This window comes from Perca fluviatilis, chromosome 12, assembly GCF_010015445.1.
Source record: "Perca fluviatilis chromosome 12, GENO_Pfluv_1.0, whole genome shotgun sequence".
NCBI lineage: Eukaryota > Metazoa > Chordata > Actinopteri > Perciformes > Percidae > Perca > Perca fluviatilis.
In genome coordinates this window covers 11989895-12003502 of record NC_053123.1, presented here as the reverse complement: position 1 = coordinate 12003502, position 13608 = coordinate 11989895, and positions in this window count along the sequence as shown.

Sequence of the window (13608 nt, the reverse complement as noted above, 5' to 3'; positions counted from 1 at the left end):
TACCGTGGAAGGGTGGTGCTATTCTGAGCCTTGTTTGTGGTATTGAAATAGCGATTTCTTTTTACTTTACCCGTGCCCCGACAACTAGCGTTATAAGCTAATTAGTAGTTTGCGATGAAACTGGTCACATTTGATTAGCATGAAAACAGATCCCAGAGAACGGTCGACTCGGTGCACATATGTAATTAACCCCTAGGTTCATTTTGCGCCGGATTTGTCCTTTAAGTGTGGATGGTGAAGTGCGTTACACTGCTATTCGTACAAAGTGGAGGATTCCTTTGGTGGTCTCAAATACAGTGACTGACTGGACATTTGTACTGATGAGTTATTACATATGAAATGAAAATCTGAAATCTCTTCATGTGTGAGAGAGAGACAGTTGAGGAGTTGTGAGGAAGTGAACAGAGGTCCTGGCTGCAGATCAAATGTCCTTGTGTGTTCAAAGTCACCATTAATAGGATTTCAAGCTTCTCTCTTTCCCATCCCCGGGGTCTCTGTGTGTGTGTGTGTGTGTGTGTGTGTGTGTGTGTGTGTGTGTGTGTGTGTGTGTGTGTGTGTGTGTGTGTGCGCATGTGTGCGCGTGTGTGTGTGTGCATGTGTGTCTGTTCATATCTCAATTAAGTCCTTACTCAAAAATATCACCTGTGTGGCTGGGTTAGCTCAGTTGGTAGAGCAGGCGCACATATATAGAGGTTTCCTCCTCGACGCGGTGGCCGCAGCTTCGACTCCGTCCTGAGGCCCTTTGCTGCATGTCATTCCCCCTCTCTCTCCCCTCTCATGTCTTCATCTGTCCTGTGGAAATAAAGGCCTAAAAATGCCACCCCCCCCCAAAAAAAAATACCACCTGTTTGTCATTCTATAATGTGACCATTTCTGCAATCAAACATCAATGAAAACACTTGCTTTAAAACTATCTATCTATGAAATATGTTCATCTGATAGATGACGGAGAATTTCAGTTTAATTCAGAAAACTAAAGGATTAAAAAGGTATGGATATATAGGTGTTCACAACTTTAGATGGAAGCAAAGTTTAAAATACATAAATAACTAGAAATGCAAATGATTTAAAAATCTGACTAGTGATTATCATAATGGTGTTATGATTTTGTTTATGAGCTTTTAAAATTCTTTGATCTATGTTTTCAACATTTGTTTGTCCACCAAGTTTTTGACGAATAAAGACTTATATGTACTGTATATAAAGGTTTACAACCAGTGTCACGTGTTTATGTTGCCTGGCATAAATTTAGTCAAATTCGCTCAGCACTGTGGTTTGCTTTTCCTGTCTCCTCCTTACAAAGGATTCTTTACAACTTTCCTCAAACTCATGGCGTTTTCCATCAGGGTCAAGAAAACATCGCTTGGAAGGACATGTTTTCGTCAGTATTGACAACCCATTCCTGTCAATATTGCCTCGAAATGAAATGTCTACAATAAGTTCTGAGCAGGCAAGACTGTGAGGGGGAGATGCTGTGTTGACAGCAAAGAAACAAGCTTTGCTAAATGTGCAACGTATTCATTTCCTTCTACATAGGTCCAAATGTACAGACCAGGTGTACAGCAGTTCTCCATCTGTTTAAACACTGGGTTTTAAATTTACACATAAAGATAACACAACTTGACAGTAATAACAGGGATGTAAGTACAGAGTGACCTTTATGTTGCTCTTACTTAGACCAAACAAAATGCACACAAGGGGAGGCAGTATGCAGCTGCTCTGGATGATAATTATGCAAAAAAAAAAAAAAATTGTTAACATTGTTGTTGTTAACATGAATGCACAAGCAACACAGCAGCTGTAGTGGAGGAATTTAACAGGGAGAATACCTGAGATGTTGTCGTTGTATCAGGGAAGCACATTTAAGACAATATCTGAACACAAATACAATGCAGGACTGCACACACCCGCGGTGCAAAGCTAAACCTATCTCACTTCAAAGCATCTCCATTGTCAGAAAACCCCACCCACAGTCGTAACATTGAGAAAATCTGACCTAAATTCTGGCTTGTTTACGTCAAAACCTGCTCCGGTAATTACAGTAAACGCATCCCGCGGAGCAGGAACATTGAACCACCTCACGAGAGGAGGGCAAACGGTAGTTAACGCTAACAAAATAAACCAGACATGTAGGAGATGAATTCAGGTAAAGAGAGACGAGGGTGGAGTGGTGGAGGAGGGAAGGAAGTGTTTGATGTCTGCGTGTGAGGGTGTGACATGAACAAAAAAAGCTCTGTATGAAAACATATAGGTGGGTCACTGGGTTGGAACTCATTACGCCCCAAACAAGCCCCCTTCTTTTTCTTTTGATCACCAGGCTCACTCGGTCACCCACTCCCACTGGCCTTGATGCTGCCAGGCCAGACAGAGCTTCGTCTGTGATTTCATATACAGTAACACACACACACACACACACACACACACACACACACACACACACACACACACACACACACACACACACACACACACACACACACACACACACACACACACACACACACTCCGACACACCAGCAGCTCTGGTACGTCCAGTCTCTATATCATCTCTGTCAGTAGTAGCTGCTCGCTCTCTAAATCCCTCAGTGCTACTGTCACGAATGTGAAACAACACAACACTTTTCCTGCCACAAGCGCAGGTCTTTAACAGTGCCCTGGAAAAGCCCAAAATGCTTCCAGCTGTATGTTATGTTTATTTATTTCAAATACATGGCCAGGACTTCCACTCCCAAGGAAGAAAACACCCTGCCTGTGAAAATATTTACTTGAAACTGTAACTGAAATTCTCCAGTGAGGTCCAAAAATGCAAATTGCATACCATGAAAATAACATGTCCATTAGCAACACTGCTGGCTTTTCTTTTTTTAAACAGTGAGCTGAGGGCAGACAGAGGTGAAAAGTGATTGATTCAGTGAAATGAAGGTCACTTTGACTGTAGGAAGCCGCCGGTGTGCTTCTGGTGAACTTGGTCACTTATTACCTGGTTAATGATTGTTTGCACACTCAGAGAACACCTAACCTATTTGAATCAATATGTTATTTCTGAAAAAGGAGGATTTCACGATGCGTCACAGCAAGGCCTGACATCAGTGAATCATACAGTACGAGGAGGGGATGAAAATAGGAAGCAAAATAAAAAAGAGCACTGGTTTAAAATAAAATATGTCAATGTGAAGGTTTTCCCCACAGGAGGGATACACATATAGGCTACACACACACACACACACACACACACACACACACACACACACACACACACACACACACACACACACACACACACACACACACACACACCAACACACACACACACACACACCAACACACACTTAATTTAATTTAGTTTCCCTTGACAAGAGGTGATTTACCTTTCCGAAACCTGGAGTATCTCCATGTAAATAGTGCACTTTTCAGATGATGGGGGATGCCAGCAGCTCCACCATGGAGATTAGTAAATCCTGGCATCAGGGTGACCTAAACTGGTTCATTTGCCCCAGAGACTGGGGAGACTGGGAGGGTGAGGTGTAGCAGTGTCATCCACCCCACCCCACCCCACCCCACCCTCTCCAGCTATGTGACCCACTTTGAATGCCAGACTCAAGGACTGACTGAAGTTACAGTGAGAAATATGCTCATTTTCTGAGCCACAGCCCACGCTGTTATCCCGAATTAGTTGACTTTACTAGAAATGTGCGTGGAAACCCGTTGCCTTAAATCGTCTAAGTTCTTACACAAGGTGAAACTTAACAGGTCAAGTTGTATTAACACAGAGCGGTAAGTTGATGCAGTAGACAAATCCAGATTACATTAGTAGTCATTACTAAAAATCATTAGTAAACATAAATTACTTTTTTCTGAAGTCATGTTGTCTAAAATAAGCATGATAAGTTATACTTTAGTGCGTAACTTTTTTTACATTAATGAACGTCGGTTACATTCAAGCCATTGCCAAGTGAGTTGCTACAAAGCTAATTAAGACTAACAGCTCCACACAACTCTCTCTGTATTTCTCAGTATGGCTGTGTTTAGAAACTTTCACGCGTAGAAAATCGAGTGAAGATAATGACCTCTTCTGAAGAGTCCATCATGTTTTTTTAATCCTCCATGTCCTCCTTGGCTACTAGCAACTGCGTGGAGGAGGGGTGGGGGTGGTGCGCGATCATGGATGCTTGTATCATGTGAAAGCGCCGACAGTGTTGTTGTCATTTCTTAGAATTCCTCATTGGGGAGACAGAAACTACGCACTATAGCTTTACACAAGCGTTGAGAATCATCATAACAAATATAAAACATTGGGCTACTTGTCACTACTAAAGAAATAATTCATCATTATAAATATTGTTTTACCTTTATGACAGTATAATTTTAAGAACAACATACCCAATACATTTGTTGTGGATAACATAAAGAAAACAGTACGCAGGAAAATGTCACTCAGGAAACTCAGCTATTAGATTCCAACCTGTCTACTTCTCACTGCCCAGACCCCATCGGTCCCCACCCGGGTCTCGCTCATGGTGCAACAATAAAAGTAGATAAACATGAATACTAAATCAACCATACAAAACTAAACCCCAGATAACATTAATGTACACTCAAAACATTATTAAAACACACTTTAACTAGGACAGAAACTGTTCAGAAAATCTTTCCCACCCATGACCCTTTGCATCGCTTCAGCGTAGAACAGTTCAAATGACCCCGCCCCTCCCATCCAGAAACTTAAAGTGATGGTTCGGAGTAATTTCACCCTAGGGTCCTTTGCACCATGACCTCGAGCCAAACACCCCCCAGAAGCTTTTTTCACCTGGGTCTAACATTGGGAGAGTTAGCGTAGAGTAGCGTTAGCCGCTGAATAGCTTAGCGCAGAGGCTAATGGATCCGAAGTGTCTTTTAACATTACCCCACTAATAATGCCCGAAATGATACCAAAGGTCTACACTAGTATATATAGGTTATGCACTCATAAAACGATGGATTTAAAGTTTGTAAGTACACCAGAAGTTTATGTAAAATAACCTTGCCTGCTGGCTTCTGCTCTCTGTTGTTGTTGTTGCTGCTGTAAGACGAGTGCTTAGGGACATCTACAAATTACAACACCCGAAAAGAGATGCAACAAAAATATTTTTAATTTAACTTATTTTTTAAAGTAAGTGCTGTAGTATAACTAGCAGGAGACAAGTAATAATTGAGGTAAGTTTGGAGACATTACCTTATTTAATCATTAAATTAATAAATATTTTTGTTGTATCTCTTTCGGTGTTGTATTTTTGTAAATGTCCCTAAGCACTCTTACGCGCCGGTAGTAACAGCAGCAGCAGCAGCAGCAGCAGCAGAGAGCAGAAGCCAGCAGGCAAGTGTTATTTACATAAACTTCTGGTATACTTACAAATTTTACAATCCATCGTTTATGAGTGCATAACCTATTTGTACTACTGTAGACGTTTGGTATCATTTTGGCCATTATTAGTGGGGTAATGTTAAGACGACACGATCCATTAGCCTCTGCGCGGCTATTCAGCTGATAACGCTTACTCACGCGCTCGCCCCCCAATGTTCGACCCAGGTGAAAAAAGCTTCTGGGGGGGTGTTTGGCTCGAGATCATGGTGCAAAGGACCCTAGGGTGAAATTACTCCGAACCATCACTTTAACATCTTTAGTTATCTCTGCTTAAATATGATCTGTGCACTACATACTTAAGCTGATTATTACAAACAACTAGTGTGATTTAGTAATGAACATGTTTTTTTTTAACAAAACATGAAAGAATAAGTAGTGACCACTAAAAAGTTTAATTACAACTAAATCTGGGTTAATAGTGCAGTAGCCAAACCTGAAACCAGACTCCTGCGGTTGAAACACAGGTAAAGTTCCTGAGTTCCTAAATAGGTTCCTGGATTCCTGGAAGGGTCATCTGAAACTGGATCAATACACAAACACACACCCACACGCGGGCATTAAAACATCACATATTTATGGTCATGCACCGTGACTCACTGGCTCATGCCAGAGTGCGGAGTCAGTCGCGCACCCACCCAATAGATCCTCGGTGGCCTCGGTTTGCACTGTGCTTTTCAAACACAGCCTCAATCTGACATTGATAGTTTGCTCTCCAGGACATCTAATCTGCTCTCACTGTGACCTCACACATAATCCAGCCAATGACAGACATGGACTCAGATTCAGTGTCACTTCTTTTAACTCATCCAACTTTCAACAGAAGCCACTCTTCAGGTAAAGGAGTGGGAATGTGTGTGTGTGTGTGTGTTAAAACAACTCAAACTTCATGCTGCCTGGTATGAGCTTCCTCTCATCTGTCTTTCTTTACTGAATCACTTCGAAAGAATCTTCGCTCTCGCTAGCCTTTTCCCTTGGGCTTTCAAACACATATCACGGTCTCTATCAGTCATGTGGAGGTAACAAGGGCCACATTTCCCCCACCCTTGACAACTGAGCACACACATCTGCTGGTGAAGACTGCGAGAGGTGGTTGAAAGCTCTGAAGCAAAGCGACAGTAATATGTGGACCTTGAGTTCAGATTATTTTGTTGAATTACTATTTCAAAGGTCAAGAATGATGTGAATAACAGCGAGTCACTCACATACAGCAAGATACACAAGAAAATGACCTCATTCCACACAGACGTGCAACAAACCACAACCAAATACAGGTACAAACTATTAAATAGCCAGGGTCAAGTAAAGAGACACAGGGCAGAGGCCAAGGCATTGTAACTCTTACAACGCATAACCTAGTAGAAAAAAAAGGAATACAATAATCATATCATTCACAAGTAAGAATGGTTTAAAAGTAAAGCTGTTAAGCCAAAAACATCTCTCTTTGGGAAACCCATCTCCTACAGGGGCCAGGAGCTGTTTTTTGGTGATGGATTGGTTCTCATCCCTCTTCGTCCTGATGATTAGTGCTCCCAGCACTTCTTTGTGTGGTTTATCTCGTGGTTATGTTGCTCCAGCTCACTTCATATTTTGCTGCTGTCACAAAACCAATGCCCTGGTTAAGCAGCTAACCGCTGCTGTTTGAACCACTAGTTAAACAAAGCAGCCGCAGACAAAAGAAGCACAATGACTGCAAGCCTGAAAAACTGGGAGATTGCAAGAGCAAGGGGGGGAAAGGGCACACACACACATATATACACTTACAGTATGTTTGTAAAGGCAAGGGTGTACACACACATCTCACATGCACTCACACGTGTGCATCCAGAAGCCAGCAAAAATGCACAGCAAGATGAGCCACAGAGAGTTATGCAAACAATTTCAACTCATTCTATTCAAAATTTAAATCTATTATTGTTTTGAATGGAGTGAATGTAGGGACTCTACTTTCCTGCACTCGACAATCCCCTCACCTTGTTTATGTCTCAGTCTCTTAGCTAATCTAAAATGACATACATACACACACACACACACACACACATATGGATGTGATGGATGTATGAAGTGGAAAACTGCTTTGGGTGTGGTGCAAGAAAGAAAAACAAAAATTTGGAGTCATTCTAGGATCACCGAAAACCATGATGCCATGATGTGCCAACGTCTGTTTTAGTCATTTATTTTATTTTATGTAATTCAATTGATCATTGTATCATATTTAAACTGCAAATTCTTTCTTTTACATTACAGTAAAGCATTCTTTTTCCCCAGATGATGATCTCAGCATGTGTGTGTGTGTGTGTGTGTGTGTGTGTGTGGGCGGGGGGGTGGTTGCCTGGTGTGTTTTGGAAGTTGGTGAAAAAACACTGTAGAAACAAAGGACAGTGTTTGTCCTGATGACATCGTCATTCTTCTGTTTGGGTGCATGAGGACGGCCAAACACACCTCCTTTTACTGTCACCCTGATGTGATGATCACGACAGCAGGACTCCAGATGGTCGAATAGCTATATATTGACCAATACCATTTCACATGGTATGCACAATTAACAGTGTTTTAAGTGTTGCCTTTATAAGAAATGTCTTAAATATTATGTAATTTACTGTTAAGCATACAAAGCAAATAACAAAGACAGAAACAAAGGTGAGCAGCCGGAGCACAAATTCAGGTTACTATAAGATGTTCCTGCTCATAAATACATTTCAAATACATTTGTGATCTTCGGCTACATCATGGGACAGGTCTGCTTTCTGTCCCTCAGAGTCAGAACTAAACATGGAGAAGCAACGTTCAGTTTTCACGCACCAGACATCTGGAAGTAAATCCCAGAAAATGCAGGATGCGCTGCAACTCTCAGTTTTTTACAGTAAATCAAGGCCGAAGACTTTTCTGTTTGACACTGTCTTCAAGTAATTGTCCACTTCTTACACTGCACTGTAACTTGTATGGTTGCATTTTATATACCTGTCTTATTCTATTATTCTATTTTAGCTTTTTTCATTTCCTATTCTCTTTACTGTATATGTTTTACGTAATTGCTCTTTAATGTTGAAGCACTTTGAATTGCCTTGTTGCTGAAATGCTATATCAATAAACTTGTCTTGCCTTAAATGAAAATGTTGCAACCTGAATAAGATTAACCTGAGTTACATGACTCCTTCCTCAGCAGCAGATTGATGGCAGTGGCACCTCTAAAAAAAATGTAGCTTAGTTATTTGTGTGCGTGCGTGCGTGTGTGCGTGCGTGCGTGTGTGTGTGTGTGGTAATTAAATGGTTAAATCAAACATTCCTTATTGGGATGTGAAAGAAGATCTCTGTGAGTGATGTAAGTGTGTGTGTGTGTGTGTGTGTGTGGGTGTGTGTGTGTGTGTGTGTGTGTGTGTGCGTGCGTGCGTGTGTGTTGGGGGTGGGGTTGGGGGGGGGGCGGTGGAGAGATGTAACTCCATCTTAGGCCTCCACATGACAGAAAGAGTTGCGTGTAATTAATTGATGAGCATTTCTGGAAACACATCACACTGCAGAAATTCACTGGCTGGATCCAGGATTGTGTCTACAGTAAATACAGATGAAAGGAAGAAAAATGAGGAGCAAAGGGCTTTTCTTTTATACAGGCATTGCACATTTCACATCTGAAGCATTACAGTTCAGTGCAGTAAAGTGTGTGTGCAGCAAAAGAATAACACCCAGGGGTTTAACCACTAACATTACCACACACAACAAAGAGTTCAAACATCATCAGGGCTTCTTTCCATTTGCTGTCAAAAGCCAATCTACGTGCTTTCTTGTTGCGGCCATTTCAAATGTTCTTGTTTCCTCCAGGTTTTCCAGATTAATGGATCAGCAAATATTTATCATAAACACCACATTTATCTAAAAAACTTCATTTATTTAAAAAACTGCGTTTATCTTTTACATTATTTTTTCATCTCACATAGCTTGCAGTATGAACCCCATGGCAGACAGTGCCCTTTCATTCCTGTAGTCACTGTATGGACAAGAAAGACACAAAAATATATTAGATTTGTTTTACAATTTCTTATATTTCTTAACATTTGGCATTCTCATCCTCCTGAAAATGTCAACATGTGATCAAGTTTGTAATATTTTGCTGTTTAACTTCAAAGGCCCTCCTGGGCAGCACTAGAGATGTGAGTCAGGTCAATATGAACAGGTAGTAATTAAATGTCTAATGGTGCATTCAGATGGAACGAGAAATTCAGAGATTGCACGCATGCACACACACTCACAGTTTACTGTAACAACGCAACATGTTGATTTCACCACAAACTGCAGCATCCATTTTGCCCTGCTGTAATGTACTTCAATAGGACAGCGGTTTGTTCCTGCACAGACATAATACTTGCTTGAGATAACCAATAGCCACAGTTGGGAAAGCTTTCTATATTTTGCTTTGTTAATTATCATTGTGTGGCAATGCAGCTGTGAGCAGGGACTGTTTTGGAAACTCTTCCACCGGGTGTGTTCAGGGAATATTGACTATCGGCTGTTGAACAGTTAGTCTACTAAAAGAGTTTGAATCACCCTTTCTTTATTTTCAGTAAAATAAAGAAACTTCATTAAGTTAAGTAACTCGGAACAAAAATGAAGGTCACCGCCAGCTGACTGGTGTTTTAGGGTAGTTCATTTTCATGTCATTTAAAAACATAACACTGAATTAAACAATTTACATACATCGTGTTGATTTTCTCCTGTTTTTGCCTGCAATAAGACCAGTTTAGCCAGTCACAATTAGAGAAGTCACTCTTGGCAACAGCGACATGGCAACAACTACACGGCAACGCACAGTTACCTTAATGTTTTAGCGTCACAGCAGCTGGCGCTCTTTGACAAAGCTCTTTTATATATATATATGTATTTTTTTATGCTTAATGCTTATAATGCCCATATTTAATGCTGTCTTTTTTTAAACTTTATCATTGCACTGCTATAGTTTTTATATTACTATGTTTACATTATTCTCTTATACTGTCCATATTTAATGCTGGTCTCTAGACTTTATCCTTGCACTATTGGACCTATTTACACTACCACCATGACACACACTCTCATAGAGCGTTACCATACATACTGAATCACAGGGTCAGTCCCTGCCCTGTCACTGCAAGCGGCTCATGCTTATACATCCCTTATTCATGTGGATTTTTATTTTTTATTTAGTTTTTAGTGTTTAGTGTTTAGTATTTTTTCTTTTATCTTTTATTGTCCATGCTATTCATGTGGATTTGCTTTTTTATCATCCTGTTTGTGATGTATGTGAATATTGTGTGTGATGTCTGTAAGCTACTGGGACCTTGAATTTCCCCTTGGGTAATAATAAAGTATCTATCTATCTATCTATCTATCTATCTATCTATCTATCTATCTATCTATCTATCTATCTATCTATCTATCTATCTATCTATCTATCTACCTATAAATGGATACCTACGGTACGTGAAGGTGCTGGCTCCTGTTGTTGTGGATATAAATTTATCTTGCATCTTTGATACAACAATGTTGCCACAAATTCTTCCACACGTTTATTCCGTTCGTTCGTGATGTGTTAAAAAAAAAGGCCTTTTCTTTTAAAAAATAAATGTTGGTTTGTAAAGCAAACATGCTCTAGTTAGTCATTATTGAAATGTTGCAGCACAGCCAAAAGAACTGAAACTATTGGCTGTCTGGAGAATGTCTGAAATTATTCTCTAAGAATTTGAATGCTATGCTTTTGAAAAAGCTCAGGAGGTTAGGGGCTGGAACTTGCAAAACCATCTGCGTGGGCCATCTCAGGCCAAGTCTTTCGTGAGAGGTAAGGTGCTTTGGTTTCACTTGGGCAGACAAAGAGCCATTGTGGCTGCAGACTGTCGTGTAGATAACACTGCTCACAAACATGGCTCTTATCCAAGAGCTCATATGGCTGTGGTGGTGGTGGTGTGTGTGTGTGTGTGTGTGTGTGTGTGTGTGTGTGTGTGTGTGTGTGTTTGCGTGTTTGTCCTTTGGGAGTGATACACGACACCCCGAGTCATCACTGAAAGTAGCGGTAATGAGCACATGGCGTGGGAACAGCTAATTAATGCACACCGACCAGCTGACAAAAGTCCTTTTGGTCTCACATTTTGTTTTACTAGAGTCTGACAAGTGACAAGAAGACAATTGGAGCAAATACTGACATCAATAAAAATATCATATTCATATCATTATTGAGCTGAAATATACAGAACATAGAAGTAAATTGCATGGCCTTATAAAAGTTTTTTTATTTTTATTTGTTTGTCTCGCTCTTCCACTTGCTCGCTCTCCCTCAGACTTGAAGTGCATACTAGGTTAGAAAAGGTTAATTTAAAAGTCAATAACATTAAATGAAATTGCCGTCCTTAACCTAAACTTGATTTGTGTTCACTGGCAACACGCTGTTCCTTTGCAGGAAGTAAGATTATGCAGGCTACTTGTGCAGTGAAAAGTCAGTGAGGACAGTCTGATGTACAAAGTGCATGCCTTGTGTCCCATCTTCATGCTTCAACGGTTAGCCAAGGCCATGATCTTGGCCTTAACCTTCAAGTGTTTGAGTTGCATAAACATACCAATAAAAACTTTTGACAAAAAAAACTAATTTACAAATATATTCAATATAAACAGTTTGTTAACTATTGCATAATGGCCTTAAAGCACTATAAGGCAAAGCAGACTACAGTGATGGACTCACTATTGTTTGACAGGTTAGTCAAATGTTTCTTTCTAGTAGCTCTGATGCCACCTTCTAATGTTACATATGATAGGACTGTCAGGGTCCTGCTGTGACTGCCTGCCTTTGTGCCACGCTGGTGGCCATTTTGTATATTGTGTTGTGTTTTGTGCTTGTTGCTGTTTCCCATGTGCTCTGTGGTTACCTGTCTGTCATGTGTCTTTGTCTCCACCCATCCCCTTATATAGTCTGCACTTCCTGTCTTGTTAGTTTATCTCCATTTCTGCTTTCACCTGTTCCCAATTATGGTCTTGTCCAGTCCCCTGTCTTCCTGTTAATTGGTCTGTGTATTTCTACTCCTGGTGTTCTTCTGTCCTTTGTCAGTTTGTCTGTCTGTTTGTCCTGTGAGAGTCCTGTTCGTTTGTAGTTGTAAGTTTGTAGTTGTAAGTTTGTAAGTTGTAGAGTCAGAATAAGAATAAGAATAAGAGTAGCCAGGCTAGCAGCATGCCACTGAAATAGCTTGGATGACTAACTATTGGATGGATTTTCATGAGGTTTTGTACAGACAATTATGGTTCCTAGATGATGAACCTTACTGGTGATCCTCTGACTTTTCCTTTAATGCCAGCATGAGACATTTTTGGTTTTGAGTGAAATGTTTCAACAACCATTGAATAGTTTGCCATGAAATGTGTTACATATATTCATTACCACTCAAGATGAATTGTACTTCATATAGCGCCATCGTCAGATGAGTGGCGTTATTTGGTGATGTGGTATGAAACACAAGTAATGATGCATTGGTTAACTGCACTTTGAGTTACAATGCACACAAAGTTGACCAGAGTAAAAAATGACACTTTTCTAGGGCTGTTTGGAGACTTAATTTTTACAATAACAATAGGATTTTCAATAAAATCGAATAAGACAGTAATGTGCCCAAATCTTTTACATTTTGGGTAGAGCAGCAACAACAACATGGATGCAGAAGTGTGTGCATTTTACGAATTGATCATGCTGACAATTTGTTTTTATTTTGCATGTATGTTTTGATGTTTGCGATATGTATGCATGTGATTTTACTGTAATGTAGACCCACAGTTTGAAATACATTGAATTAAACTGGCATCCATTACAGACAGACAGACACACACCCACACACACACACACACACACACACACACACACACAGTTTAGGATTTGTGTGCAGAGACATTCCTCTCAACCTTTTACAAACACCAACCCTCATTCCTTCAGTCCACTTTCAAATATACCAAAAGTTCTGCTTAAAAAAGTTACAATCGTTGGATGCAAGGCCAACCAAAACGTTTATCTAAATGTCCTGTGTACAACAGTATCTTATGTGAAAGGTAGTCCTTATTTATTGGCTTTTTTTTAACACATAGATTGCCTAAATTTGGCGAGATCAAATGCTGAACATAGGGCTAAACACATATTAATCTTGACTTTGACTTTGCAGTTTCAAACTGACGTTTAAAGCTTTGTTCTTCTTAAACAGAGATGAGGCATT